The following is a 12,698-nucleotide window of genomic DNA, read 5'->3' on the forward strand; positions in this document are numbered from 1 at the left end:
CACCACAGTGGTGAGGGCCCCATAAATGGAGAATTGTTTTCTTCTTCCTGTGGTGGGGCATCCGGACAGGGTCAGTGGATGCTACTGCGGACTGGGTTGCCTATGACCCTCCCTTGTCTGAAGGGCAAGGTCTATCTGTCAGTCAGGTCAGGCTGTGCATATTTGGAGAGCCTAGGGTGAGCACAGGGGATCAATTTGGTGAAAGTGAAGAGAGGAAGTGATCCCTAGGAAAGGAAGTCATTGCAGATGGACATTTCCTGCAGATCCAAAGGGAGGGACATTCCAAGTACAGAAGAGTCTGTGACTCAATTTCAGCAACCTTTATCTCCTCGATTCCCTAAAAGCAGAAGTCATAATGCAGTTAAAAGATCAGACTTGAAGAGAAAAAAATAAAATACTGGAGAAGTACCTGTGAAGGGTGAGGGGGACAGCACAGAAACAGGCTAAGTTCACAGATACTGGGTTCCCATATCTGTGTACAAAGAAAGAGGAGGAAAGCCTTACAGGAAGAAAGACTGCTGCCCAGCTCTGAGAACACCATGGCCATGGTGATGGGGTGCTCGAGCCACAGCTGCCAGTTGGAGAAATCCTGTGCCAGTCAGAAAGCTCTGCGCTACCCTGGGGGTGCGTGGCCACCCCCCACAGGACTGCAGGCAAAGGCTGGGGTCAACTGTGTTCTATGTGGTGGGTTCTCCTAAAATGACAACCGAGTGGAACATCTCTGTCTGCCAGAGTCATCTCCTGGATTTTTTCCATATTTATGGATTCATGCGCACTTAGGGAACAACTCAAAATGATTTTAATGTGATTTCTTCATTCTATTTTTCCTAACAACCATTCCTATGTCATATAGACAAAACCATCATAATCTCTATAATAATAGAACACTTTAACAGCATTTAAATATTACCAATATTAATTTTAGAATTAAAAGAAAGCCTATAAATATAGTCTTACATATATTGTTTTAATGTTGAATATTTTCAGTTAAAATTACATTTGGGTTATTTGTTGCACAAAGCTATTGTCCCTGTATTCTCGTTGCTCTCTGATGTTCTCTTGTATGAATTTACCAGAATTTTCTGCTGCAGATTGTGAGTTCTCTCCATCACCTGTTCTCATTTTAACATAAATTAGTTTAATAAGTTGACTTCTTAATCCAAATGCCCAGTAAAAGTGTTCCATGTTGGGGAGCCATAGAAGTTTCTGGCTGCCTCAGGAAAGAGAGAGGGCAGCCATATTGATTTCACATACAGAACACTTTGGGAAGAAGAGCACATTCCCTTGCCTCCCTTCAAGCATGGTGAGGCTGTGGGCATTGGGGATGTTACATAGGTCTGGATACTGAGAGCAGCAGAAAGACCCCAGAGGGCTATAGATAACAATAGCTGCTAGTTTTAACAGTTATAGAATAAATTCAGCCTACTCTATCAGCATTATTTGTCTTTATTGTTCATTCAGTACTGTTGTAACGGTGGTTAAATAGGAATCAGTTTAGGCGTGAGAGTAACTTCTGGGTGGAGGCTTGCAACACATTTTATTTTCATACAACTCAGTAGACAACTTCATATTTCACAACCTAGCGCCTGACTCATTAGACCTTCATGAAACATGCTTTACTAACATGACTGAAAAATCAGTTCAACCTTAAAACTAGATTTCTGAGCGTTCCTTTCGCGGCTCATTGGCTGATCTTGGGAGACACCGAGCATTTATGTTTGCCTTGGGAGTGGAAGTCAGTCGTCAGTCTTCATTTCCAAGTTCTTGGCAAGCTTTCTCCATTTTGGCCTTTCACATGCCCTAGGCTGTACCTGCAGTGCTTTTATTCCTTTTTTGCTGAGAGTTCTCTTGTCCTTCCAGGTTTGTTCTTTAGTCATGCAAGACTGTCACCTGTCACTCTGCTTCGACTTATTCTAGTTCTCCTCCAAATCACACACATTGGCCCTGTCTGATCTGTATAATGGTTTCCTGTCCCTAACCCTACCACATTCAAAGATCTTTAACCATCGAAATGTTACATTAAATGCCTTTGAACTTGTCACTTATTAGTTATTTTTATTTGTACCTATTTTCCAATAATTTAATGTTTTCAAGAAAACATTAAATTATTTAACCAATACGGTAAGATCAATACAACTGTTAAAAAAAAAAATCGAGCAGAGAAGTAGGAGTCCAGGAGCCATGCACAGCTACTGTGCTTCAATACCCACTGGCATCTGAACGATCTCAGCCAACTAGAACCAAGCAGCATGGTATTATTTAGCCCCTGTTATTGCAGAGAACAAGAGCTCTTCTGCATAAAGTTGCTTTTCATAGGCCCTGAAGTTCATGGAAACACTCATAGCAGACTTTACTTGCATAGTCAGTAGCATGAATTCATCCTTAATTAACAAGTGTTGATCAAGGACTTATTAAATGCCTTTGGATGCTTCAAGAACTTGGAAATGAAGCCTGATGACTGACTTCCACTCCTAATTTGAGGAGAAAGAGAAACAGTTGGAGTAAAATTAGCATTACTTGTTAATCACATGATAGGAAGACAGATAAGTAAATAGATCATGACTTCTTGGGTGATAAATGCATTCCCTGAAAGATGCCTTGGGTTGCCCTATATAGGAGCCCAACTGAGATAAGGACCTTTAAGGAAATCTTCCTTGAGGAGTTGATTCCTGACGTTGGAGAGAAATTTTGCAGACCCTGTGGAAGTCAGCAGACTGTGGTTTGGTGTTTGTTAATCAGGTGTCTGTCACTGTGATCAAAATATCTGACAAGAACAACTTAGAGGAGGTGAAAGTTAATTTTGACTCACAGTTTTAGAGGCTGCTCTGAGCCTGAGATGGGCAGAACTTGATGGAGAGGTTCTGCTCTTTTCATGGTAGCCAGGAAGCTGAGAGAGGGCAGGGGGAACCTACTGCAAGAAGATATACTCTTCCACAACATACCCCAGCGACTAACCTCCTCTAGCCCTACCCCTCCTGCCTAGTGACCACCCAATCAGTCCATCAAAAGTAAGATGGATGGTTAAGATTGCAGCTCTGACAATCTGGTCATTTTACATCTGAATATTTCTGCATTAAGTTAGGAGTTTTGGGAGGGCACTGCACATCCAAACAATAACAATGTTGAAAGTGAAGGAAACAAAAAGAGAGGCTTTGAGAGACTTTGAGCAGGGACTTGGCCCTGAAGGGACTCCCACTGAGGTTAAGCAATTATGCATTATTCCCAAGAAGATAGAAAGTTGTGCAAAGATTGATGTCAGAATTGCCTTGATTCTGTTGGTAATTTTGAAATAGCATAGAATGCACAGTACAGAAGTACAGGCTAAAAGGGAGGAAGACCCAGGTCAGAGGCTGGTTAGGAGGCCTGTGGAGTAGAGGTGGTGCTGAGAGCAATACCATGGCTCCCAGAGGATGCTGATCAACTGTTTCCATCATAGCAGAGAAGGAATGCAGAATCATTTCATCTCTTTCTCTTCTGGTACCACAGCAAAACCACCCAGCATGCCTTTGAAGCGAAGGTAATTTTGTATATTTCAGGTCTCCTGTGAGAAACTGACTTTAATCATGGAATTTATTTCTCTCTCCCCCAACTTTTGTTAGAACTATCCTATGCTTGGATCTTCAATGAATATCCATCATTTGTTGAAGAAGATAGTCGGAGATTCGTCTCTCAAGAGACAGGGCACCTCTACATTGCCAAGGTGGAGCCATCTGATGTGGGGAATTACACCTGCGTAGTGACAAATATGGTGACGCATGCCAGAGTGCTGGGCTCCCCCACTCCCCTGATGCTGCGCTCTGATGGTAGGAAATGTTTCAGTGTCCTCTGACTGCAAATAGGGTCCTGACTACAGGCAGAAGCAAGCTAGGAAAAGTGAGAAATATATCTGGAAAAATTATCACTCAGAGGGGGCAAAGATTATTGATGAGTAGGTGACAGAAATAATTACATAAACCCTAGGTCCTTTACATAATCCTTACTCAGGACCTCCTCCATAGCTTTCATAGACCACTGCCAAATGGAACAGGGGTTCCTCATTTAAAGATCATGAAGAATTTCAAGATGGCAGCAGGGGAGCACTGAAGCAGGCCTGAGGACCCAGAGCTGGGACCCAGGTTTTGCTCCCATCAAGCCCAGGAAGTCACCTGCTCTGACTTGCCCACTGGAGGTTCCTAAAGTGCTGAGTATTTTTTTAGAGATTAAAAGGCATCACTGAAAAACAAAATTAAAAATCTGCTTCATCAACACCTCCATGGCTGCTGTTTTAAGAGTCTGTGAGCAGCAGTGGGAGCAGATTTGCTGCCCCTTAGCTAGGGACCCATTTTAACTAAGTCACATCTAATAGGGTACAATGCCAGAACACACAGTATGGAAACACCTTCCAGGCCCTTAAAATTGAGTTTGACCTCTCCTGTTTATTAAGTCACTATTTCTTGACTCCAGGGATCCATTTAATAAGTTTAAGGTTGGTGTCTATGCTACTGGGGTTCCATGAAGTAAATTTTCCACTATAATTTTTGTTCCTTAGGAAGTTTCAGGAAGTCTCAATGCATTCATTGTTTATTTCAGTTTGACTACAAATGTCCACATTGAATACAGAGTGACAGAAACCTCCCATTTTCTACAGTATAAAATGCACGGTGTTCCCTGTAATGGGACAACTTGTAAATACTTATGAATCTGAGAATTCCAAGTTCTTAAGTGCTTATTAATGTTGCATGTTTGAGCCAGGTTAGCACCAGTGAGTAACTTAAATCACCACAAAAAGCTAGTTCCCCATGGAGCAAAATAAAGTTTCATTTAAGAAAACAAGGCAATTTCAAAGGCAGCACTATTAACTTAATATTCTGGATTCACAGGTGTGATGGGTGAATACGAGCCCAAAATTGAAGTTCAGTTTCCAGAAACTCTCCCGGCAGCTAAAGGTTCAACTGTGAAATTGGAATGTTTTGCCCTTGGAAAGTAAGTTTTGTTATGTTCGTCTGTGTGCTCTACCACTGGGTTGCTGTAGGAGATTGGGGTGGATTGTGATAGGCTTCCCTTTACTTCTAAAAATTACTTACATTTAGAAGGAAGGAAATAATGCAGGAAAAAATATGCATATATAGTATACATATATAATGTAATTTGAAATTTTCAAGATGATTTGGAGAAAATTACTATGCCTGCCTAATTTCATGAACTAAAATGGTGTTCTTTCTTGTGTCCATTTGTTGTATTATATATTTTAGGCTTCGTTTTTTGTTTTTTCCTGTAGATCATGAATTTAGTCAAGAAAAATGCAGTCTATTTTTGTTAAAATATCAACTTCAAGGGTTAAATCTTTTGGCCTCATGTGCGTAAGTGAAAACTGGAATGTTATGCATTTGAAACCCACCACTTTGGATCTATCTTAACCAAAGCTTTCTTTTTTTCAAGTCCAAAAGGCTTCCAGACAATAGCAAACCAATTGATGATTTTCTTCTTAGCCCTGTACCCCAGATTAACTGGAGAAGAAGTGATGGGATGCCTTTCCCCAGCAAAATCAAATTGAGGAAGTTCAATGGTGTGCTTGAAATCCCTACCTTCCAGCAGGAAGATGCAGGCTCCTATGAATGCATCGCTGAGAATTCACGAGGAAAAAATGTGGCCAGAGGGCGTCTCACCTACTATGGTGAGCATCCCTGGCCTGGGCAAATTGGATTTGCAAATTGTGGGGAGATTGTAGCAGAATCTCCATTTTTAACTTGTTCTGCATTTTATTCTTTCTTATTCTGCTCAGTGAGGATGGACATCTGTCATGGCAGGAAGGAATTAAAAAGAAATAAAAATATGCAATAGGTTGGATATTTATTCCCTTTGCATTTTAAAATAATTCATATGGTAATGAAGTATTTCATACTTTTTTAAGAATGACCTTTCATACCCTTAATACATTAGAGAGAGATCTCCTTTCTGTCTGCTCTCTTCTCTATGAAAGGAGGTTTTATATCTTTCTTTCTTGTCTTTTTCTAAGCAGAAAAAATTGCCTACTGGGAAGAATTACAATTACTGTATCAGAGAATCCAAATAAACTCAGAATCTTGTTGAGTTTATCAGTATTATTTGGTCCTGTACAATAATGTATTTGTACTCTATTTGCTGCCTTTAATTTGTAATCACATTTATTTGATGTACTGCTCAATTTGGATAAGGAAAGAATAATAATGTTACCCTTATATGGAGTCTCTTTGGAGGAAAATTAGATTGTCTTTTTCTTTTCAAAATTCATTTCCAATTTCCTTTTGTTTTAAAAAAATACAAGCCCCTTGGTTTTGATGAAAATATGATTTAGAAAGTATAAATACATGATTTTACAAATTGCATCTGTAAAATACGTATAAATGTAAGCTCATTGAATACGAATTTGCAATTTAATCATTAGAGACATTGTAAAAACTAGTGCGCACTCACCAATTTTGTGAAAGGCAAATTGCATTATGGTCTATTTGTTTTGGAAACTGAGAACTGAAGCAGTGTGCAGTGCCCACCTGGTTAGCACATGGGGATGTTACAGGGACGAGCGGGGTACACAGACAGTTACTGAAATGGTAGGGCTTCTCAGGTCCCCATCAAAAATCTGAAGCCTGTGAAAGCAACAGCTCTGACGAGATCCATACTTGCTATGTTGCCCTGAGCTTTTATGATCTGTCAGAGATGAAACACAGACCTGAACTGGTAGCGCAAGTCCTTCTGTCTTGTGATTGTCTCTTCTTTGACACAAGGAGTTGGGTATGGAGGGAAGCATCTCAGGTGTCCAGGTCTCAGTTGGTGGGACAACGTGGGAATGGTGGAGGTGGTAAGGAGAAGATGAGCACTTAACTCACATGGCTGTACAGCTCAAAGGCCCCCACAAAGGAAGTCACCTTTGTTCCTACGTAGGCTAGTGTCTTTTTTTCCTTCCTCCCAGGAAAAGAAGTGACCGTGGAGAGAGTGCACAGCAAAGTCCAGCTGTCTTCATGTTTCAGTAGTGTCTTTACCCCTCTGTAGCAGAATCCCTGCCTCAGTCATAAAGCACTATATGTCTCAGATGATGGGAAACAGGAATTTGTCATCAGACTGTGGCTCAGTCTCTTATTTTTACTTTTCTCTCCTCATTTGTCCTTTTCCTTTTTCCACAAGTTGGCATCTGCTATAATCCAAAATGGCCACCAACAGTGAGGAGCAGTCCAGTGGCGGGAGGGATGAGGTGTCTAGCCACCTGCTCCTCAGATCCCTTTGGCTGCATGTTTACCCATAAAGCAGTCACTGTAAGGGAAACTAATGTAAGATCCTCCTTCTGGAACACAGTGGAAGGTGGAGTTTCCTTGGGGTTTATGGGAAAGGTGAGCAGAGAGAGAATGAAAACATGAGGTTATTTTAGAAGTAAGAAAAAGAAGAAAATAATGCACAATAGAAAACCAATAGCATCTGCTGTACTTCATAAAGAAGGTAGACTCTTGCTTTAGTCTGTTTTATAGATAATATGATATGTACCTAAGAAATAAATCATGAATTAAAGACATAGAGAGTTTTATGGAAGTTTCCATTTTAGAAGACTAAGATTGTGCATTCAATAAATGCCATGTAGTTCTCTGTCTGTTCTAATATTTCATGTAAAACGTGGTCTGATAAAATATTTGGATCTCATGTGATGGATAAAGGAGGAAACTGTGATTAATATGACAGTTATGATCCCATGGTTGGCTTGGTCCAGCAAATGATCCTCCCATTTGGAGAAGAAGAATACTAATATGGACATTGCTTGGAAATTTTTGCTGGAAACTCAAATCTCCATCAAAATCTTACCCATGAGTTTATTTGAGATCTCATTCCATTTCAGCATGGTAATTCCTGAAAAAGGAAAACGTGTTGTAATATAAAGTAGAGAGCAGTGATTTTGGACTGAACTATACTTCATATTGGGCAAGTAGTTTTATATAAAACAGATAAAAAACAAAAACAAAACAACAAAAAATAAACAAGGAAAAACTTAGGGTGGTACATTTTTGGTAAAAGCTAAATAGCACTAGTTTCATTTCAATTTCATTTACAAAAAAGCAATTTTATGAGATAGAAATGGAGAGACAAATCTTCCCATGGTCGCAATTAAATAGAAATAGATAAACTGTTCTTCCATATGGGGAATGCAAATACGAGTCCACAGTACACATCGCATGCATAATGCAACGTGAAACCAGTAAGACATCTCACCTCCCAGTTTGGGATCTAGATTGCAAGCTGAGACTTGGCGGAATACACTGTGTATATTGAGTGGCTTCCATGGCAAGTGGCACATTGCTTTCATCTGTAAAAAGAATTTCCAAATACCTTGTAAAACATAAATGGAAATGATTAATCTACTCGATCCAACTGATTTGCATACATAATTTAAGCTGCATCAGTTTCTTCTCTTTCCGGTAAAAATATCATATGATTCAAGTGAAACCAATTTATCCATCTTTTGCTGTTTCATTTTAATTCACTCAGAGGTTCCTGAGATGTTCACTGGTTTGTATTTAATTATGAGTTATTTCTAACTTGATGGGAATTGTTTTACTCAGTTATAGAAATTTTTTCCTATGAAAATTAATATTTAGTTCCTAATGAAGACCAGCATTTTACCGTCAATCACTTATTAAGTTGTCATCACTTGTGATCTCATAATTCAGAAATACACTTGAAAAAAAATCAACTTTGTGTACCTGCATTACTCTCTATTAAAAGACACCTGAAGAATATCATACAGATCAAAGAGTTTGGAAAACTGAATTAGAAGCTTAATGAATTTGGCTTAGGGAATGAGAGATCGCAGCATCCATCTTCAAATTTTATACATCTACTCAGTAGATACTTAGTGGATTAAATATGATTCTGTCTTCCTGGTCACTTTAATCTGATACCTGGAGCCTAATATTCATTTATACTTACCTGGATAAGGCTTTTATTTTTTATTTGCTGTTTGCTTTACAGCAAAGCCTCATTTGGTTCAGCTCATAAAAGACGTGGAAATGGCTGTGGAGGAGAGTCTTTACTGGGAATGTCGGGCAAGTGGAAAGCCCAAGCCCTCCTACCGGTGGTTGAAGAATGGAGATGCCCTGGTGCTTGAGGTAAGAGAGCCTGCCTGTCCTTCTGCCCTCAGCCTGCTCTGTGTTACCTGAATGCTTTCTCTAGTTCCCACTACCAAAAGGGACTGGTGGTTTTCACTCTTTTCCTTTGTATCTCAGGAGTGGAATGAATGGAGAATAATAACCCAGTCAAGTACCCAGTCTGCCAATGAGAAGATATTTGCAACTTTGCATATTTTCATTGGCTAAGGGTGATTTGTGGTTTTGTGAACTTAGTCTATAAAATAATACACTATGGTTTTGGTACTGAAACCAGAGAAGGTCTTCCTTTAATCAAATAGAGAAAGTTTTTCTGTATTTCAACTTGTATGGCCTCTGGAGAATAATTGTTATATCTATTACTTGGTTGCCCTGTTACCCGAGCACTGATTTTCTGATTCACCTTTGCTCTCTAGCTATGTAATCTTGGCTGTTTTTTTTTTTTTTTTTTACTCAGCCAATTATGTTCCTTTGCATTTCTAGACATAATTATCCATACTTCTTTAAAAAAAAACCGTGGTAAATATGTGTGTTTTCAAGAACACTTTTTATACAATAAATTTATAATTTTCCAACTCACATGGTTTTTAAAAAATTGTAGTGAAAATCTTTTCAGTTGATGCAATGGAACATCCTTTAAAGTCTGAAACTTTAACATGGGTTAAAAATAAAAGGACTTCCATATTTTACTTCTGGCTTTATTATTTATTTTACTAATGTACTTTGGGGCTATATGATGCTTATTCATATTTCCAGTGTGTCTCTCAACTTTCAAAGAAGGAAAAGGTTCAATTTCAGGTGAGCCCGATTAATACACTGAGAAAAAGGTAGACGTGTTGTGTCTGATTGAAATGATAGTGAGTAGTGCTCATTTTTTTCTTCTAAAATTTTGCTCATGCGCAAGACATTTTTGTTATTGTCTAGGAGAGAATACAGATAGAAAACGGTGCCCTTACAATATCAAACTTAAATGTGACTGATTCTGGCATGTTCCAGTGTATCGCAGAAAACAAACATGGCCTCGTCTATTCCAGTGCTGAACTCAAGGTTGTTGGTAAGACCAATTTTCTCTGCTCTTCATTGTTCTTGAATCCTCCCTTCTTGCCAGAAACTGAAATATGTGCTTTACATATTGGATTCCTGCATCTAGTAACACTTAGAGTGTCAAACATGATTATTCAGGGTTTCTAACCAAAGCATGCATTTGAATGATTTCTAAGGAAAAGTAGTAATGAGGGACAAAATTAGAAACCAAAAGTTGAAGTAAATCCACAGAAAGAAGAAAGTGTTGGCCTGACCCATCTCTGTCCAGCTCCAGGTTTGTGGTGAAGGAATGCTTCTTAAAGCAAAAGTGATCTGGGCCTTTCCTGCTGATGGGCCATCAAAGCAAATACCGAAATTGGAATCAGTACCATTTGATTGCAAAGAGGTTTCTTTTGTCTTTATTCTCGTACAATACTGGACATACTGAAGCCTTAATTAGCCAAGGTTTCACTAACTGAATTATGAATTCTTTTCTTCTTGTTGCACAAGATATAAGAGGAGAAATGATATGTTTTATCATGTTTAGGACAATTTTCCCAAAGGACACTAAAATTGCAAATGATGGAAAATTCAACATTTTATCCTGTTATGGTATAGCATAAAATAGGCAAGGAAAGAAGGAAGGGAGGTAGAGGGAGGGAATGAAAGGGGGAGGAAGAAGGAGTTCATCAGTCTATGCAATTTAAATGGAGACTGCAGATTTCAGCCTAACTTGATCTAGGGTGCAAATATCATCATTGGTATTGGGTTCCATGTGAAGTTTCCCAAGAAATTGAGTTTATTATCATAGTCAATCCATGGGGAAAAAAATGATGGCTTTCTTAATAGCTTAAGCTCAAACACTAGCCCTGCGGTCAGTGGCCTCAGGTAGCCTGATTTGAGTCATATGCATCTATCTGCTTATCACTGACCAATCCTTATGGCCAGAGGGTAACAAGGCCCTGATGGGGTAGTGCATCGGCTTTCAACAGAATACAGTCTTGCTCCAAAGTGTATTTGGAAATGCCTGGAGATAGTATTGGTGGTTGTAAGTAGGGGGAGGGATGGGGCCCTTGTGTGATGTTAGCATTTGGTGGACAGAGGACAGAGAGGCTGCCAGCACTTGTACAGTGTACAAGACTGCCTCTGCACAAATGGTTATCCAAGTGCTGTGCTCTGGAAGTCACCAGAGATAAGTCCTAACCCCATCTTCATGGGATGAGCTTTTAAAATTTTTCTGTACTAAGTGATCTCCTTTAGTTCAGTGAGCTATTTTAAAGCCTTTACAGTCAACATTAAAAATTCCTACATAAAGTAATTGTTTCAAGATTTAAGGCCTGCCCCAAACACCATAGCACACATTTCTTTTTTAACAGTGAACCCCCGTGAGTGGTGCACCATAAATCAAATAAATCTGGTGCCAACATCATGCCTGTCACGTTAAATCTAAACACGGCTGTACTGTCAACCTTTCAGATTTACAGGAAGTTAAAAACATGATCCAGTGCTCATTAAATCGATGATCTCTCATTCTCTCTCTTCTTTCATTCTTTTCAGCCTCTGCTCCGGATTTTTCAAAGAATCCCATGAAGAAGTTGGTTCAGGCCCAGGTGGGCAGTCTGGTGAGCCTGGACTGTAAACCCAGGGCCTCCCCCAGGGCGCTGTCTTTCTGGAAGAAGGGGGACACAGTGGTGCAAGAGCAAGAAAGGTATTCTCTTGTCCACACAAGTGGCCGCCGACTTCCTTTTCATATTCCTTTTCATATTCCATAAGGTCACAGCAGGTCTTCCACATGAGCCTCAGTACCATAGCATCTCAGTGGGCCAGGAGGTGTTCAAGAATCAGCACAGTGGTAGTTTTGTTCTCTGATACTCTCATGGTGACAGTCGCACGTTGGTGGAGTCTGAAAACAGACAAACCCTCATCTAATTTCTCCCCATATAGAAGCCAGTCTTGTAGCAAGGGGTTTCTTCCCCAGTCCTCTGGGGAGAACCAACCAGAAGGTAAAGGAATGCCAGCCCCAGAAGCAAGGCAGCATCATGCAGAACATGCAGAGATACACACACACACACACACACACACACGCGCGCGCGCGCACACACATGCTACTGGCCCCTGGGCCGAATCATACACAACACGGGTGTTTCCTTTCAGCCAAGGCTTACTGGTTTGTATAATAGCATTGAAATGAAGAGGTAGAATGAGCTGAGTTAAAAGCATAATTCAAGAGCCCCAGGGCCTGGCCTTGCATTTTCCTTCTGCCTTTTACTAGCTCAGTGAAGTGACCCCATCTTTCTGGGCCTCATTTGTTAGTGGAAATGATGACAGTGTATGCCTCATGTTGAGAAGATTATATGGACAAACTGCATAAATATTCATAAAGCACTGAGATCAATCCCTGGCAGAGAATAAGCATATGTCCTAGCCGTTATTACTATTTATTAAGTACTTACTATCTGCCAGATACTGTGCTCCCAGCTTGCGATAGCACAATAACAACCCTGAAGGGCCCATGTCCATAGGTTGAAACCACGTGGCTATGTTACAGCAAGTGGTAAAAGGTAAGCTTTC

At 40.0% G+C, this 12,698-nt stretch overlaps 1 long non-coding RNA gene across 1 annotated transcript; it reads left to right on the top strand.

Annotated features, from left to right (window-relative positions):
- Positions 1–4,875: 4,875 nt before the first annotated feature.
- LOC144252507 (uncharacterized) lies at positions 4,876–9,044 on the top strand. Its single transcript, XR_013343013.1, has 3 exons — positions 4,876–4,962; positions 5,469–5,653; positions 8,971–9,044. It is a non-coding gene; the product is annotated as an uncharacterized LOC144252507 (long non-coding RNA).
- The last annotated feature ends 3,654 nt before the right edge of the window (positions 9,045–12,698 follow it).

Source organism: Urocitellus parryii, unplaced genomic scaffold (genome assembly GCF_045843805.1).
Source record: "Urocitellus parryii isolate mUroPar1 unplaced genomic scaffold, mUroPar1.hap1 Scaffold_4418, whole genome shotgun sequence".
Classification (NCBI taxonomy): domain Eukaryota; kingdom Metazoa; phylum Chordata; class Mammalia; order Rodentia; family Sciuridae; genus Urocitellus; species Urocitellus parryii.